The 17,481-nt window shown below is 39.7% G+C and overlaps 2 long non-coding RNA genes across 2 annotated transcripts in view; one reads left to right on the forward strand and one right to left on the reverse strand.

Annotated features, from left to right (window-relative positions):
- Nucleotides 1-17,481, reverse strand: part of LOC136246910 (uncharacterized) — a 67,503-nt gene that overhangs the window by 49,247 nt on the left and 775 nt on the right. The gene's annotated exons all lie outside the window — the stretch shown is intronic.
- Nucleotides 11,719-12,287, forward strand: LOC136243769 (uncharacterized). Its single transcript, XR_010694986.1, has 4 exons — nt 11,719-11,832; nt 11,971-12,056; nt 12,107-12,143; nt 12,195-12,287. It is a non-coding gene; the product is annotated as an uncharacterized lncRNA (long non-coding RNA).

The raw sequence follows: 17,481 nt of genomic DNA on the forward strand, positions 1-17,481 counted from the left end.
TTATAGAGCCTACAGCATTAGCACAGGCTAAGATAGTTATTTGTGCCTTGTTCCCCGAAGATGGTCCATGAACTTTTTTGATCCATTTAAGTGCAACACGTTTCAGCTGCTTATGGTCAAGTGGCATGCCCGACTCATCCATATTGTAAGGTTTATCCATCAAGCCATTCACCTCCAAAGTATTCCTTAACAATACAAAATAGTAGTCTAGCGCTGACTGGCTTACTGAATTGAACCTGCAATGTGATAGTGGATCTGAGGTTCGCAGGGACAATTCGGAATGTCTTTTCATAAATTTATACCACCATCCTTCTCCATTAAATTTTATCATTTGCGAACCCTCTTTGCTCTTTTCTTCTCCACCAACCTCTTCACACAGTCTATTACTTCCCTCTTAATTTGTTTTTCCATTCCCTATTTTGCAGCACTCTACTAGGAAATCAACCAATTCTTGGTCTTCCTCTGGTGTAAGGAAGCCTGGTCCACGCTCCATGCTTCACTCGTCCAGAAATTCTGTCCTTTAGTGTAGTTCGTGGCACGTCAAATTGTTCTGCATCTTTATTCACCCCCATCTCCTTTGAAATAACCGCGTTCATTGCTTTAGCCATAGATTCAGGGTCCCACAGTTTGCAGCATTTAACAGTGCCAAGATGCTGTACTTCCGATATTTTATTTCTTGTCTTCCATCCTTTCTTAGCGGTAGATGTTCGCTTCCGTTTAGGCATTGGATTACACCAGAGCAGACAGCAACAAAGGTCTCAAAGTTGGTCTCTAGATAACCTTCCCGTATAATTGCCTGTTTATTCGTATACTGACTGGTCGATAATAGGTATGGTATCCTGGTCGATAATAGGTAGTGGTCGATAACCGATGAGTTACGCTATATATATAATAAAATTTTGTACATTTACTGATAAAATCAGAATGAGTTAAAGTATTTATAAAACCTGCTTCATCTCTTTCTTTTTCCTGTGGTAAAGAAAAAATGTATGTTAAAAAGCCCCAAAGCCGGCCATAGGCCGGCTTTGGGGTATACAAATCCAAAAAGAAGTAAAATCTAATCAAAAACAGCCAAGCTGTAAAAAAAGGAATGCGGCCCTTGAAAAGGCTATGGTGAAAAAAGATGTGAAATTCAAGGTGGCGGCCAAGAAATGGCTGTGATGGTAGGTTAATGGTAAAAATTTTAATAACGACAATTCAGGTGAATTTGGTGCTGCTTGGTCTTGGCACAAAATTCACCTGAATTGTCGTCATTAAAATTTTTACCATTAACCTACCATCACAGCCATTTCTTGGCTGCCACCCTGGATTTCACATCTTTTTTCACCATAGCCTTTTCAAGGGCCGCACTCCTTTTTTTTACAGCTTGGCTGTTTTTGATTAGATACATACTACATAATTATGTACAAAAGAAACTTGTATCAAACAGTACGGTAGTACTGTTTAAGTAGGGTTTGCATCAAAAGTGACGTGCGCTACCAAAAATACCGCCCTTAAAAACCAGCTTAGAAACTTCTCACGCGACGAAAATCACCTTTACGGAATAATATTAGTCCATCTAACATCAAATGTAGCGTTAAAAACAAGAAAACACTTACTGGCGGCCGGATATAAAATAAATAAAAATATAGAATTTTTAAAAAATCGTCAAAACTCGAAATTTCGTCTCACTCATTCACTCACTTACTCACTCATCACAGCCACAAGCCTAGAGCCCAAACGAAGCAGCGCACGGTCACCATTTTACGCCACAACAACAAACTCATCGGTGGGATGTGCCTTTTGGGGTTCCGACGAGTGTGCACCCTGTGCGCCTGGTCTTTTCTTTTATCTTCAATCAGGCTGCTTGTCTTCTTCTTCATCCAACGAAACCATACCGAGGCGTTAATTTTCCATATCAACACTTCCGTTAAGCAGCATAATAGACGCCACAAAATTATTTAAGGCGCTTAGATTACGCTACTGTACGGCCCCCGACTGTACGGAGGTGCCAGTACTCCACGATAGGTAACAAGGTCACGCCCATTCTTTATTCTACATATTATCGATCTATCAATCGAGACCACGATGACCACACCCCTTTTTGGGGCAAGCACATCTTCGCAGGCTGACTAGAGATACTCTAATACAGCAGTCACCCTAATAAAACAGTCACATGTTTAAAGCTAGCTGTATGCTTTAACAAAAAAAACAACTAAACAAACTAGTATATTAAAAATTATAAATTTGAAAATGAAGTAGGGTTTCAAGTTATAAAAAGTAGTGAAACAAGAGATGAACAATGGTAGCTATTACAGCATAGCTCAGTGGGAAATCCCTACTTTGGCATTGAACACAAAATAATTGTTATACCATGCCAAAGTAGGGATTTAACACTGAGCTATGCTGTAATAGCTACCGTTGTTCATCTCTTGTTTCACTACTTTTTATAACTTGAAACCCTACTTCATTTTTAAATTTATAATTTTTAATATACTAGTATCTATGTACAATCCATGTTCTATAAATAATAACTGGGCTTGTGTTCCAGGGATATAAGCTCGGGTAAAACATGTTGCATGTAGTAATCGTCAAGTTGACTAAAAAAAGAATCCTCCCATAAAGGGTCAGGGTAAATCCTTTCAATTGCAATGCCACATGTGGTATACATGCAAAAATCACACCGCTTAGATTTGGGTGAAACATGTAACTCCAGTTGTATTTGGTGATACTAACTGTGTGTTCTTTTCAGGTGTAGCTGTCCATCAATAATGGAACAGTAGAAGTCAGCATTCTTACAAGCCTCACAAGGATGGACAAATGCCTTAGAATATGGACATCAAGACACACGGTAGTGTGTCGTGCGGCCCAAGAAGCCGGCGCGCAACCCCGTGAGTATATTGACAGGAAGAAAGAAAACGCAATTTTCGCACCTCCGTAGCTCTGTGCTGCCTTGATGAAACAAGACAAATTGTGCTGTGTACATTCCATCCAACTTCAGTACTCCACATTCCAAATTTGAGCGAAATCGCTTCAGGCATTCCTGAGATATGCGACTTCAAAAATGGGCTTAGTTTCTTCGTTTTTTTTTCTTCTTACTTTTCTTCCTCTTTTCGCACACTTACAAAAACTGCTATAAAACACGAACGCGTTATCCGATTGCCTTGAAATTTGGCACACAGAAGGGGGGGGTATAAAGGCGCATCTCTGTACCAACTTTGGCTGGAATACCATAAACAGGCAAAGAGTTATGAGCGATTATGCACGAAAAATAACACCAATATGTTGTCACGCCTACAGGGTAAACCGCGTATGGGAAGAAGCTGAAAATCGGTGGGTGAATAGGTTAACTATTGAACCTCAAACCTTTTGTGGTTTGAAAGAAATCGAGCTAAAAACCAGGAAGATACAACGAAAAAATCAACAGTGTGTAACAATTACGCAATCGAGATTAGCTAATTTTTATTATTATTATTATTATTATGCTTTCCACGCCTACCAGATAAACCACTTGGGGTAATGCTTTGAAAATCGCTGTACAGATGGAGTTATCATCTTAGAAAGGCTCTTCAATGGTGTAGAAAAATCAGACTTAAAGCCACGGAGTTATAACACGAAATCCAACTTGGTGTAGCAAGTGCGAGATCGAGATACTCTAATAGAGCAGTCATCCTAATAGAGCAGTCACCCTGAACAGAATTCAAGAGATCAGTTAGAAATAAGTAACCTGTATAGAGATCAGCTACAAACAAATCACCCTGTAGAGAGTTCAGCTACAAACAATTCACCCTGTTCAGACATCAGTTAGAAGAAGTTTTTTTGTAGAGAGTTCAGTTACAAACAAATCACCCTGTTGAAAGATCAGATAGAAGATGTCACCTTATAGATAGTTCAGTTACAAAGAAACCACCATGTAGAGAATTCAGCTACAAACTAGTGACCCTGTAGATACATCAGCTAGAAGAAGTTACCTTGTAGAGAGTTCAGCTACAAAGAAACCATTCTGTAAAGAGCTCAGCTGCAAACAAATCACCTATACAGAATTCAGCTACAAACAAATCACCCTGTAGAGAGATCAGCTAGAAGAAGTTACCTTGTAGATAGTTCAGCTACAAACAAATCATCCTGTAGAGAGATCAACTAGAAGAAGTTACCTTGTAGATAGTTCAGCTACAAACAATTCACCCTGTACAGAGCTCAGTTAAAAGAGGTTTCCTTGTAGAGAGTTCAGCTACAGACAAATCACCCTGTTGAGAGATCAGTTAGAAGAAGTTACCTTGTAGATCGTTCAGCTACAAACAATTCACCCTGTAAAGAGATCAGCTAGAAGAAGTTACCTTGTAGAGAGTTCAGCTACAAAGAAACCATCATGTAGAGAATTCAGCCGCAAACAAATCATGTATAGAGAGTTCAGCTACAAACAAATCTCCCTGTAGAGAGATCAGCTAGAAGAAGTTTCCTTGTAGAGAGTTCTGCTACAAACAAATCACCCTGTAGAAAGATCAGCTAGAAGAAATCACCTTGTAGAGAGTTCAGTTTCAAAGAAGCAATCATGTGAGAGTTCAGGTACAAACAAATTGTCCTGTAGAGAGATCAGCTGGAAGAAGTTACCTTGTAGAGAGTTCAGCTACAAAGAAACCATCATGTAGAGAGTTCAACTACAAACAAATCACCCTATAGAAAGATCAGCTATAGAAGAAATCACCTAGTAGAGAGTTCAGCTACAAAGAAACCATCATGTAGAGAGTTCAGCTACAAACAAATCGGCCTGTAGAGAGATCAGCTAGAAGAAATTACCTTGTAGAGAGTTCAGCTACAAAGAAACCATCATGTAGAGAGTTCAGCTACAAACAAATCGGCCTGTAGAGAGATCAGCTAGAAGAAATTACCTTGTAGAGAGTTCAGCTACAAAGAAACCATCATGTAGAGAGTTCAGCTACAAACAAATCGGCCTGTAGAGAGATCAGCTAGAAGAAATTACCTTGTAGAGAGTTCAGCTACAAAGAAACCATCATGTAGAGAGTTCAGCTGCAAACAAATCACCTGTAGAGAGTTAAGCTACAAACAAATCTCAATGTAGAGAGATCAGCTAGAAGAAGTCACCTCGCAGGGAGTTCAGTTACAAAGAAATAAGCCATGTAGAGAGTTCAGCTGCAAACAAATCACCTGTAGAGAGTTCAGCTAGAAACAAGTCACCCTGTAGAGAGATCAGCTAGAAACAAGTCACCTTGTAGAGAGTTCAGCTAGAAGAAGTCACATTGTAGAGCTACAAAGAAACTACCATGTAGAGTTCAGCTGCAAACAAATCACCCTGTAGAGAACTCAGCTACAAACAAATCGCCCTGTAGAAAGATTAGCTAGAAGAAGTTACCTTATAGGGAGTTCAGCTATGAACAGATCACCCTGTAGAGAGTTCAGCTACAAACAAATCACCCTGTAGAGAGTTCAGCTACAAACAAATCACCCTGTAGAGAGTTCAGTTACAAAGAAACCACCATGTAGAGAGTTCAGCTGCAAAAAAAATCAATCACTCTGTTGAGAGTTCAGCTAGAAGAAGTCACCTTGTAGAGAGTTAAGCTGCAAATAAATCACCCTGTAGAGAATTCAGCTACAAACAAATCACCCTGTAGAAAGATCAGCTAGAAGAAATTACCTTGTAGAGAGTTCAGCTACAAAGAAACCACCATGTAGAGAGTTCAGCTACAAACAAATCACCTGTAGAGAGTTCAGCTACAAACAAGTCACCCTGTAGAGAGATCAGCTAAAAACAAGTCACCATGTAGAGAGTTCAGCTAGAAGAAGTCACATTGTAGAGAGTTCAGCTACAAAGAAACTACCACGTAGAGAGTTCAGCTGCAAACAAATCATCCAGTAGAGAGTTCAGCTAGAAGAAGTCACCTTTTAGAGAGTTCAGCTACAAAGCTACCACCATGTAAAGAGTTCAGCTGCAAAAAACTCAATCACCTTGTAGAAAGATCGGCTAGAAGAAGTTACCTTGTAGAGAGTTCAGCTACAAAGAAACCACCATGTAGAGAGTTCAGCTGCAAACAAATCACCTACAGAGAATTCAGCTACAAACAATTCACCCTGTAGAAAGATCAGCTAGAAGAAGTTACCTTGTAGAGAGTTCAGCTACAAAGAACCACCATGTAGAGAGTTCAGCTGCAAACAAATCACCTGTAGAGAGTTCAGCTAGAAACAAGTCACACTGTAGAGAGATCAGCTAAAAACAAGTCACCCTGTAGAGAGTTCAGCTAGAAGAAGTCACATTGTAGAGAGTTCAGCTACAAAGAAACTACCACGTAGAGAGTTCAGCTGCAAACAAATCATCCTGTAGAGAGTTCAGCTAGAAGAAGTCACCTTTTAGAGAGTTCAGCTACAAAGCAACCACCATGTAAAGAGTTCAGCTGCAAAAAACTCAATCACCTTGTAGAAAGATCGGCTAGAAGAAGTTACCTTGTAGAGAGTTCAGCTACAAAGAAACCACCATGTAGAGAGTTCAGCTGCAAACAAATCACCTATAGAGAGTTCAGCTAGAAACAAGTCACCCTGTAGAGAGTTCAGCTAGAAGAAGTCACATTGTAGAGAGTTCAGCTACAATGAAACTCCCATGTAGAGAGTTCAGCTGCAAACAAATCACCCTGTAGAGAACTCAGCTACAAACAAATATGCAGTGTAAAAAGATCAGCTAGAAGAAGTTACCTTGTAGAGAGTTTAGCTACAACGAAACCACCATGTAGAGAGTTCAGCTACAAACAAATCACCTGTAGAGAGTTCAGCTAGAAACAAGTCACCCTGTAGAGAGATCAGCTAGAAACAAGTCACCTTGTAGAGAGTTCAGCTAGAAGAAGTCACGTTGTAGAGAGTTCAGCTACAAAGAAACCACCATTTAGAGAGTTCAGCTGCAAACAAATCACCCAGTAGAAAGTTCAGTTATGAACAGATCACCCTGTTGAGAGTTCAGTTAGAAACAAGGAATCCTGTAGAGAGATCACCTAGAAGTATCGCCTTGTAGAGAGTTCAGCTACAAACAAATCACCTGTAGAGAGTTCAGCTACAAACAAATCACCCTGTAGAGAGATCAGCTAGAAGAAGTCACCTTGTAGAGAGTTCAGCTATAAAGAAACCACCATGTAGAGAATTCAGCTGCAAACAAACACCTTGTAGAGAACTCAGCTACAAACAAATCACCCTGTAGAGAGTTCAGCTACAAAGAAACCATTCTGTAAAGAGCTCAGCTGCAAACAAATCACTTGTACAGAATTCAGCTACAAACAAATCACCCTGTAGAGAGATCGGCTAGAAGAAATTACCTTGTAGATAGTTCAGCTACAAACAAATCACCCTGTAGAAAGATCAGTTAGAAGAAGTTACCTTGGAGAAAGTTCAGCTACAAAGAAACCATTTTGTAAAGAGCTCAGCTGCAAACAAATCACCTGTACAGAATTCAACTACGAACAAATCACCCTGTAGAGAGATCAGCTATAAGAAGTTACCTTGTAGATAGTTCAGCTACAAACAAATATCCCTGTAGAGAGATCAGCTAGAAGGAATTACCTTGTAGAGAGTTCAGCTACAAAGAAACCACCATGTAGAGAGTTCAGCTGCAAAGAAATCACCCTGTAGAAAATTCTGCCAGAAACAAATTGCCCTGTAGAAAGATCAGTTAGAAGAAGTTACCTTTTAGAGAGTTCAGCTACAAAGAAACCATTCTGTAAAGAGCTCAGCTGCAAACAAATCACCTATACAGAATTCAGCTACAAACACATCACCCTGTAGAGAGATCAGCTAGAAGAAGTTACCTTGTAGATCGTTCAGCTACAAACAATTCACCCTGTAGAGAGAGCAATTAGAAGAAGTCACCTTGTAGAGTGTTCAGTTACAAAGAAACCACCATGGAGATTTCTGTAATCAATATAATATTATGTGACCGGATTTGCGAAAAGGGGTCTCCCACACACATCCAATTCCGTAACCGTTGGAGACCATAACTCAGTGTTCAAGTAACATATTAACCTGAAAATTTCACCACGTATTCAGCTATAGTGGTGCCCACCACTGTCCAAAATTCAAGGCAATAGCTCTTTCCAATCTGAAGTTATCAATTGTCAAAGTTGGCAAATTGGATGTGTGTGGAAGACCCCTTTTCGCAAATCCGGTCACATATGTATTATACAGTATATATAATTTGTACATTTACTGATAAAATATTTAAAGTACATCTACTTCATCTTTTCTTCTTCCTGTAGTAAAGAAAAAAACATAAGTTAAAAAAGTCCCAAAGCTGGCCATAGGCCGGCTTTGGGGTATACAAATACAAAAAGAAATGAAATCTAATCCAAAACAGCCAAGCTGTAAAAAAAGTGTGCGGCCCTCAGAAAGGCTATAGTGAAAAAAGATGTGAAATCCAAGGTGGCGGCCAAGAAATGGCTGTGATGGTAGGTTAATGGTAAAATTTTTAATAATGACAATTTAGGTAAATTTTGTGAAGCAGCACAAAAATTCACCTGAATTGTCGTTATTACAATTTTTACCATTAACCTACCATCACAGCCATTTCTTGGCCGCCACCTTGGATTTCACATCTTTTTTCACCATAGCCTTTCTGAGGGCCGCACACTTTTTTTACAGCTTGGCTGTTTTGGATTAGATTTTAACTCAGCTATGCCCTGTGGGTTTGTTACAGATGGATCAGTAACCCACACATCTGGTGAAGCTCCAAGCCAGCATTTCCTTGGATGTACCACAAATCCTGACTGAGTAGCTTCAATGCCATGATGACCATCTTTTCCCATGACCTTGACATATTCTTGTCTTGCCTTGTCCTCATTGTTGATACCCCAAGCGATAGGTTTGGGTAGGTACTGTATGACCTTAGGATATATACAAAACTGAAGCAATGAAACAGTCCTTTTCTTCAGCAATAAAATACAGCCACATTTGGAGCCAGTGATTCTCAGACGACGTGCATCGTGCCATTTGTCATACTCAGATTGCTGTCTGGTGCATGATTCTAAAGATTCCCTTTCCTCAGCTGTAAGTATCAACTTCTCCAAAATATTCTGCTCAACTGCAACTGCTGGGATCACAAAAAATTGGCTTGGCAAAGCTGCTGTGTCATTGTCACATCTTTCATTGCCATTGAGGTTAATATCTGAAACTTCATCATTTCTGATACAATGACAATGATCATGCTGAATTTTGTCAACTGATGGCAGAATAACATTCAAGAAACTCGGTAGCTTTGCAAGCTTCAAAAGATTGCAACAGAGTTCCTCTAGCCTTTGTGGGCAAGGAGTTCTAAACTTCAATGGCCTAGGATCAAATACTGCCTTTGAGCCTCTTGATCGAGATTGTTCTGGTTTTAATTCTCAACGACGAGCACCAAGTTGGTCTACTGGAATTGGTTCTACATGTTTCCCACATGGCTGGTTCCATTCCTGCAATTTGTCTGTACAATTCATGTACTCTGGCAAACACCGTACTCTGCAAAAGTCTGCTAAAGCATAGGAAAAGGCACCAATGTGCTTGCAACTTCCTTGTGGTGCAACTCCAGCAGGGCATCCACATTCAGCATAAAAGATATCACAGCTATTTGCATTCAACACCATCTTGAGAAAGTAGACTCTGTCTTTTCTCATCTCGGGTAAGCACTTGGCTTTTAAAAACAGGTTATCTTCTGCAGCACATACCTGAATTCCTTGAATGTGTCCACATTGAAACAAGTTCTCTGCAGATGAATTTATTGCTTTGAAATCATCAGCAGGAAGTCCATCGGAGACAGATCAGTTTACAAAATAAGATACTATTTCACCAAAAGTAAAATGGAACTTGTCGGTGATCGTAAGAGCCTTCACTAACTCTTCCCATCCACTTTCTGGGAATTCTAAGTCGGTGCAATCAGCTTGACTATTAATGTCCACTCTTTTAGAATCGATATTGCTCTTAATTCCATATTTAATACAAGCCTTCACCCTATGTAATGTTTATATGGACACTAATAATTATTCCATACACAATATAAGTTGAAATATTAATGCAAACATTAAGCAACATATCCTACATGTAATAAGCAGGCTCTTGTATAAAAATAGCCTAACAGATTCAACCGCGGGAATAGACCTTCGCTTAAGCATAGTTGTAAAACCTACGTATACAGGATAGCTATAGTACAGGTCTCATCACAAGCGTATGTGGGGGATGCCACTACAAACATGTATAAATAAGCCTGTGAATATCTTACCTGGCGATCAATTCAGCTTTATTCCCCTTCGTTGGTGCTTCCCTGCTGGCGAGCCAGTTCTGCAATTCCATAATCTTCATTTTGGATAGCCTTTTGTTGTCTTCGGCGAGGTTTTCCATCACCATAGTTATTTCTTTTAACACATATGCCCCTCTGACCGTATTTTATAATTACGCGAATTTGAGTAATGAATATGCGCCATTAGAGTTACAAAGAATTAATTTAGGGATATCCCTTGGAAAGTCCCTGTACAGTAACACTTCAAGTGAAAAGTGAACTGACACACTTGATATGCAATTTATATTATTATTGATGGCAGTCCATGTCTTGAGAGGGAAGTGTAATATTATTAAACACTAAAATACATTAAAGTATGAGTACTGCATTGTAGAGCTATAACCAAGAACAAGTTCCACTCGACTGACAATGGTCACATGGCCTATTTAGGGTAAATCTCTTGGAAAGTCCCTGTAACACCTCAAGTGAATACACGTGATATGCGATTTACATTAATTATTGATGGCAGTCCATGTCTTGAGAGGACTGAATACTACTAAATATTTGTTATATTGTAACTGGATTTCAATAGAGTGACGAAGCGTACTTTAACTGATTTGAAACTAAGATACGTATACCGCTTGAAGAAGTCGAATGGATATTAAAGAGTTGCGAGAATACTGATGTATTCAGCTCTTCATGGAGGTTCAGAACGAAAAGAGGAGTGGAGGTTCAGTAACAAAACGAGGAGTGGAGGTTCAGTAACAAAAGGAGGAGTGAAAAAATGAGGCTAGTGTACAAAGTGCTACATCTATTCACACTGATTAACTGCGTGTATGCGATTGGTTTTTAGACTGTCAGACGTCTGCATGCACTGACTAGTGCAAATTTACTGAGACCAAGCTGAAAACTTCTGTGATGGTACCAACTTGAGTAGCAGCAAATACCAATATTATCCTGCTTGAAATTATCTCATGGATGGATTGTCAACAAGGTGTACTCGTACAGACCAAACAGCTTTTCAGTATTGTCACTGTAGTGCCAATTTAGAAGTCCTGGAACTAGGTGGAAGAAGTAAGGTAATCTACATGATGCTTGTACAAAAAAATACTCTTTCACATTGCATACTGGTCTTTATGTACAGTGAAACCTGTCTAATCAGGACACTGTGTAGTAAGGTCACTGCTGGGCCAACTTGTAAATCATCAAATGTATTACCTCAAGGGTGTGATGAATTATTTGGTCCTCAAATTTTGTATTACCTCAAGAGTGTGATGAATTTTCAGTTCCCCAAATCTGTCATTTACGTAAAAAGTGACAGATTTTTAGCTGTATTATATTTAATGCCCGTCTGTCAATTTTACAGGTACAGGCTACTTGGTCATAGTATGCGGTTCTCTTACTATCAGTGCTACATACATAACTTGGCTAGAGCTGCTCTAAACTTGGCAGCTAAGATCAAGGTTCAGGGGGGGGGGGGGGGGGGGGGTAAGTAGAGAAAGGAATTGTATAATGTTATGTGTGTTCTTTAGTTCTCAATTGTCAAGTGTACGTGGACTGTACACCAAGTGTACATGGACTGTAGTAACATCAAGGACATTGTGGACCTTCAGGTCAGTCTGCGTGTATACTAAGAAATTTTTGTATTACCTCAAGGGTGTGATGAATTTTCAGATCCCTAAATCTGTCATTTGCATCAAAAGTGACAGATTTTTAGCTGTATTGTATTTAATGCCCTGTCAATTTTACAGGTACAGGGTACTTGGTCATAGCATGCGGTTCTCTCACTAGCAGTGGTACATACGTAACTGGACAACTAAGATCAAGGTTGGAGGGAGTAAGTTTATATAGACAGAGGAATTATATAATGTTATGTGTGTTCTTTAGTTCTCAATTGTTAAGTGTACATGGATGATGAGACCTGGTAAGATCTTGGCATTATATCTCAATTGATTACAATCTTCTGAATTTCCAGGATGAAGCGTACTGTTGTGATGGGACTAACTATCTCATTTTATTGTCAGAATTTATTGTTAATGTCACAAACAATTAATGTGATATGTGATCGGATCAGCAAAACCCGACATAATGGTGCATTTTTCAAATTCTCTATTATTAAATATTTATAATCTAATTAGCCAAGTGTATACTCTGACCAAGTTGTAGCCTTGTATGCCAACAACTTTTGGAGCTACAGCTCTACAAAGTAACAACAACAGAAAGATCGATTTGTACAGCAAGTATTGGGAAAATAAAATACATGCTCTTACAAAAACGTTTTTTTTTTTTGTTTTTTTTAAAGAAAGAAGAACCGGCCCAAGTTGGCACTCCCATCCACCACACTCTACTCTATGCTAAGATGTTCTATAAAATGGGTTTAGCCTTTTCCTACACCTACAGAGCTACTGAAACAGAACCTACAGAACACAGAATAGGAAAAAAAAGGAAATGGGGCTTAAACGGCCCCAAGACGCCCCTCCCCCAGTGCAAGGTCAACTGATGCTGGAACATGACCCTTAAAGGGATGACCAGAGGAGGAGCGAGAACCCCTTATGCACATGATGGCAGAGTGCAATAAGGAGAAGCCAAGACGGCAGCGAAGCCAGCTCATCACCCTATAGCATGGTGATTTCCACTTACAGGATAGGAGGAAGGCCAGGCGTTTGTAAGCCACAGTGGTGGAGGCACCCATGCCTCCAGAAGTTGAAAAAACAAGAGGACTAAAATTACCATGTTCCACCTCTCGCACTCTCTCCTCATACTGACGGCGCTTCGAAGTTTCATGCTGGCGATAGGGATTACAACGGTTTGAAGGGGCATAAGGGTTAAATATTCTAACATCAAAAAAAGTAGGTTCAAACCGAGAACCCCAGAATCCAGAAGCCTTGATGTCCAAGCGAGCACCGACATCTTGGTTAGCTGTACGTAGGGAGAGAGATTCACCACTCAAGGGCTGAAGGGGAGGTTCAGTAGATACATCATGACAAACCTCTGACATTAATTCTGCAGTCAAATCTCGGATATCATTGTGGCGGATGGTAGGGAAGGCTCCGTTCGGACAGCTGAGAGCATGTTCAATGTTGTTGGATCTGCTACAGACACAGCTGACAGGAAGATTCTTAGGAGACCAACCATAACGGAGAGCTAACGCATCACAAAAGCCACCTTTGTGGAGAGCAAATCCATGACATTCCAAAGGCAAAGTGGAAAGCCAGGAGGATGCACCCTTCTCACCAGCAAGTTTCAGGGACAGTTGGAGATTGTTGGACAAAGTCGAGAAAAACTCTGAAAATCTTTGAGAGAGAAACTGACGTTTGATGGATGGAGCTTCTTGTGTAAGAGCACGCTGTTGTTGTAGGATGGAGGAATCAAAGCAAGAAAGCTGATTCAGGATGGCAGATGCTAGGGGGGATGTAACAGATGTGGAAAACTGATAGTTGTCTTGGGAAGATTTACAAGGGTCAAATACACCAAGGCCCCCTTGACGGATTGGCAAAGCAAACATAGCCCGTTCAGAGTCATTAGGGGCATGGAGACATAACTTTGGCAGCAAGTGCAGACGAATAGCCTCCTCAAGGGGAGCGAGTTGAGAGGACAAATCACACACAGTCCTAGTTAAAAAGGTCCAACGAGATGACAGGCCGTGAATCATAGCGGAATATGCAGCATGTGGCTGACTGGAGGCAAAATTGGAAAGCTGAATAATGTCATTCCGCCATTGACATACCCTTTCCTGAAGAAAAATGGATTTAAATTCAGGGGAACCAAGAGGAGCTCCCAAGTAGGGACGACCTTCAGTTGTAATGCGCAGGGAAGTACCAGCAAATAAAGTGCAAGCAGTGTCATAGTAATCTTCTTTAACGACCAACCAGGACTTGGAAGCATTCACGTGATACCCATAACCAGGACCCAAACCAGACAACTGTTTCCACCAGACCAGCAGGTCAGCAAGAGACCCGGCAGCAGCAGCATCATCTGCAAACCATACTTGGGTGGCCAAGCCATCCAACTTTCGTATAAGAGGAATAGTATAGAGAGCGCATACATGGCCATAGCCAAGGGATCACCCTGAGTGGTCCCCTCTTCAGAGAGTAGACATTCACCATCAATAAATAAAGAGGATGCCTCCCTATACACATTGGTAAGAGTAACAGCAAGTGGAGGGCAGATAAAGTGTAAATTGTGTAAAGAAACATGCCGATTTAAGGAATTAAAAGCGTTGGAGGCATCGGCCAAAAGCACAGCCTGGGTGTTAGAAGAATGGAAAAGGCTTTGCATAGCATGGACTGCAGCTTCACAGCCAGCCTCTTGACCAGCACAAAGTTGGAGGTTGCCTGCAGCCTCCAAAATGTCAGTCTTCACCATAAAAAGAATAGCTTTGGATATAATCCGACGACTCGTCTCACCTATACCGACGGTTGTAACGTACACACGCAATCTAGTACAGAGTTGCCACTTGCACCATTGTGTTTGCCATGAATAGGGGAGCCCATTACTATGTAAGATTTGTCTTCTGTTACCATTCTTCACTGCATACAGAGACGAAATCAGTGAAGAAAAATCAATTGTGTACAATCGTTTCGACGTGACGTAAACAAACGCCCATAACTTACGTATCCTTTAGTCCACTGCAACGAAACAAAGATTTGTGAATTCCTCTTGAGTAGACGAATAAGATGATATCCAGGTTTTTATCATTGGGCCCTTTCTTCACAAAGAACAAAGCGTTATTTTACAATTTGTTTTTCAATTACGCAAATATTTTACACATTGCAATCAATGGCTTATACTGAAAATTTAGGCTTGCACCATTATGTCGGGTTTTTGCAGATCCGGTCACATATATTTTGTTATGTAACGTGTATTAATTAAATGACATACATGGCGAAAGCCACAATGGGAGCGACTACTTGCTGTTAGAGTGGGTATGTTATGTAACAAACTGGTTTGAGCACCACCAGAACACACAAGTTATTTTAATACACCATGTGTGGTGTGGCAACAAGAAGGAACACCTTCTCTAGTGATGCACGTTCTTGACACTTTCACACTTGTTTATAAGACATTTGCCAATTATCAACACACGCATGAGGCGTGGCACTAAATGGAGTTTAAAAGATTTCTGCTTAAAACACCTTCCATAGGGAACTTACGGTTCTACACGCTTTTACAACTTGTTTATTAGACATTAGTGCTTGTGTCCACATCATGTCTTTAAAAGTTGTTGTAGGGATTAGAGGTTTGATCGAAGAAAATACACGTATATGAACAAACCAGGATTAGATAATGTCAGTACTAGATAGACTGTACAAACATGGGTAAGTTGACTGGTGCTAGGTGTAATACAAGGTTGCAAAATAAAGCGAAATATGTCTAAATACATGTTTCATACTGGTCGCAAGAAAAATAATACTACTACAAAAAGATTTTTTTAACACAATACAAACCTATTGAGAGATGGTGCATAATCCAGGGCTAATATTGCAAAACCATCCCTACACGTAAATAACTCATAGTAGTAGCCGCACGTCTTTTAATTGGGCATGCACTTTGTAGTTTCTTGGCCACACGCCTCACTACTGTGAGTCTTGATTAACATACAGTAATTATAGCTGCATCGATTTATCCACTCTAAAGTTTATAGTATTCATTCATTATATTTACATATTTTTCACTCAAATTATGAATTTCAAATGAGCAAGTATCATGAGAAAGAGCAAGTATCGTGAGAAAGAGCAACTGTAGGCAAATAGGATGATACTCAGTGCACAATAAATCCACTGTACATCATTTTGACAATACAGGAACACAATTATCTGCAATACATTTCCATTTGGCTATTCTAGCAAATTCATTTATATTATTTTCATGACATGTTTGGATTATCCCGGATTTGCAGCCGGATTTTTGTAGCCTCTTCTTGAGCAATTTTAACAAGCCATGGTGAGCATTTATAGCATAAACTATCACTGGTCAAAATGATGTCAAAGTCAGAGGTATGATTCTGAGTGAGACTATTGCTGTAATTTGGCATAGATTCCATCTGACTAGTAACGCACAGCAAAGCTTTAACTATAAATCATTCCTCAGAATTAATATAGAACTTTAAAAGACCTCAATATTAAAGAAATTCTCTATGCGCACTCAAGTCTCAATTCTCCAAAGCACCTGTCATGAATACATTATATGAAGCGTAGTCCTGTCTGTGATGATTCATTTAAGCAGAAATGTATTTTACTAGCATTTATTACAAGTTCACCTGAAACCAAAATGAACCAAATTCAAACTAGCTGTGAAATTGTCCCTCAATACCTTCTAGTACTAAGCGCCTTTAAAAATAATTATCGGCAGTTGTTTAAGGCATTCAGAGCCTTTTAAACAGTTTTTAAGACTTCACAACCATCTAAAAAGGCAAAAATGGCAAAAATCAACAGTGAGACACTACTAAGAGGTGATTATGTGCTGCTCCAAAAATGCGAGGGTGACACACATGCACTCACTGTAGGTAGATCTGCGACCGCGGTCAAAGGGCAGCACGCTGGATTTGTGGCAGTCGCTGGAGTCCACGGACCAATTCATGGACTGTATCTTCAAGTGATTGCTGCTCTCAGCTTAATCTCCCTACCCTTGAATCAAGACGTCAGTACCTTTCTATTTCTTTACTCCATAATATTTATCACTAACGTACATCCATCAAGTTTAATTGTCACTGTAAATTTAATTCAATTTCATCTACTAGAAGTCATCACTTGTCAATAAACCCACCACAGTCAACCATCAACTCTCGTCGTTATTTGTTCTTTGTTAACACTGTCTTTCTGTGGAATTCTGTACCATTAACCATCCTCAATGATCCAAATCCAAAATCCTTCTGGCATTCATTATACCATTATGTGTGTGTTAATTGATGTTTTTGTATTGTTGTGCAGTTTTGTAATTATTTGTTTGTTGTATATTTTTGTAGTTGTAGTGTTCTTTTTTGTGGCTGACACCTTGTACAGGCTTTGCCTTTTGTGTATGCCTTCCATTGTGGTAAATTTGATAATAATAATAATAATAATAATAATAATAATAATAATAATAAAGTCTAAGTCAAAGGTCAAGGCCACCAAAATCATGCCAATTCAACGGTCAAGGGTAAAAGCTTCTAACCCACAATCGAAAAGTGCTGAAATATCGTCGCTAAGTCACCGGAAAAAGGTCGGAATTGAAAAGGCTCTTAGTCACAGGTCAAAGCAAAATTTCGGCCGGTCAAGACTTTG

This window comes from Dysidea avara, chromosome 2 (assembly GCF_963678975.1).
Source record: "Dysidea avara chromosome 2, odDysAvar1.4, whole genome shotgun sequence".
Taxonomy (NCBI): domain Eukaryota; kingdom Metazoa; phylum Porifera; class Demospongiae; order Dictyoceratida; family Dysideidae; genus Dysidea; species Dysidea avara.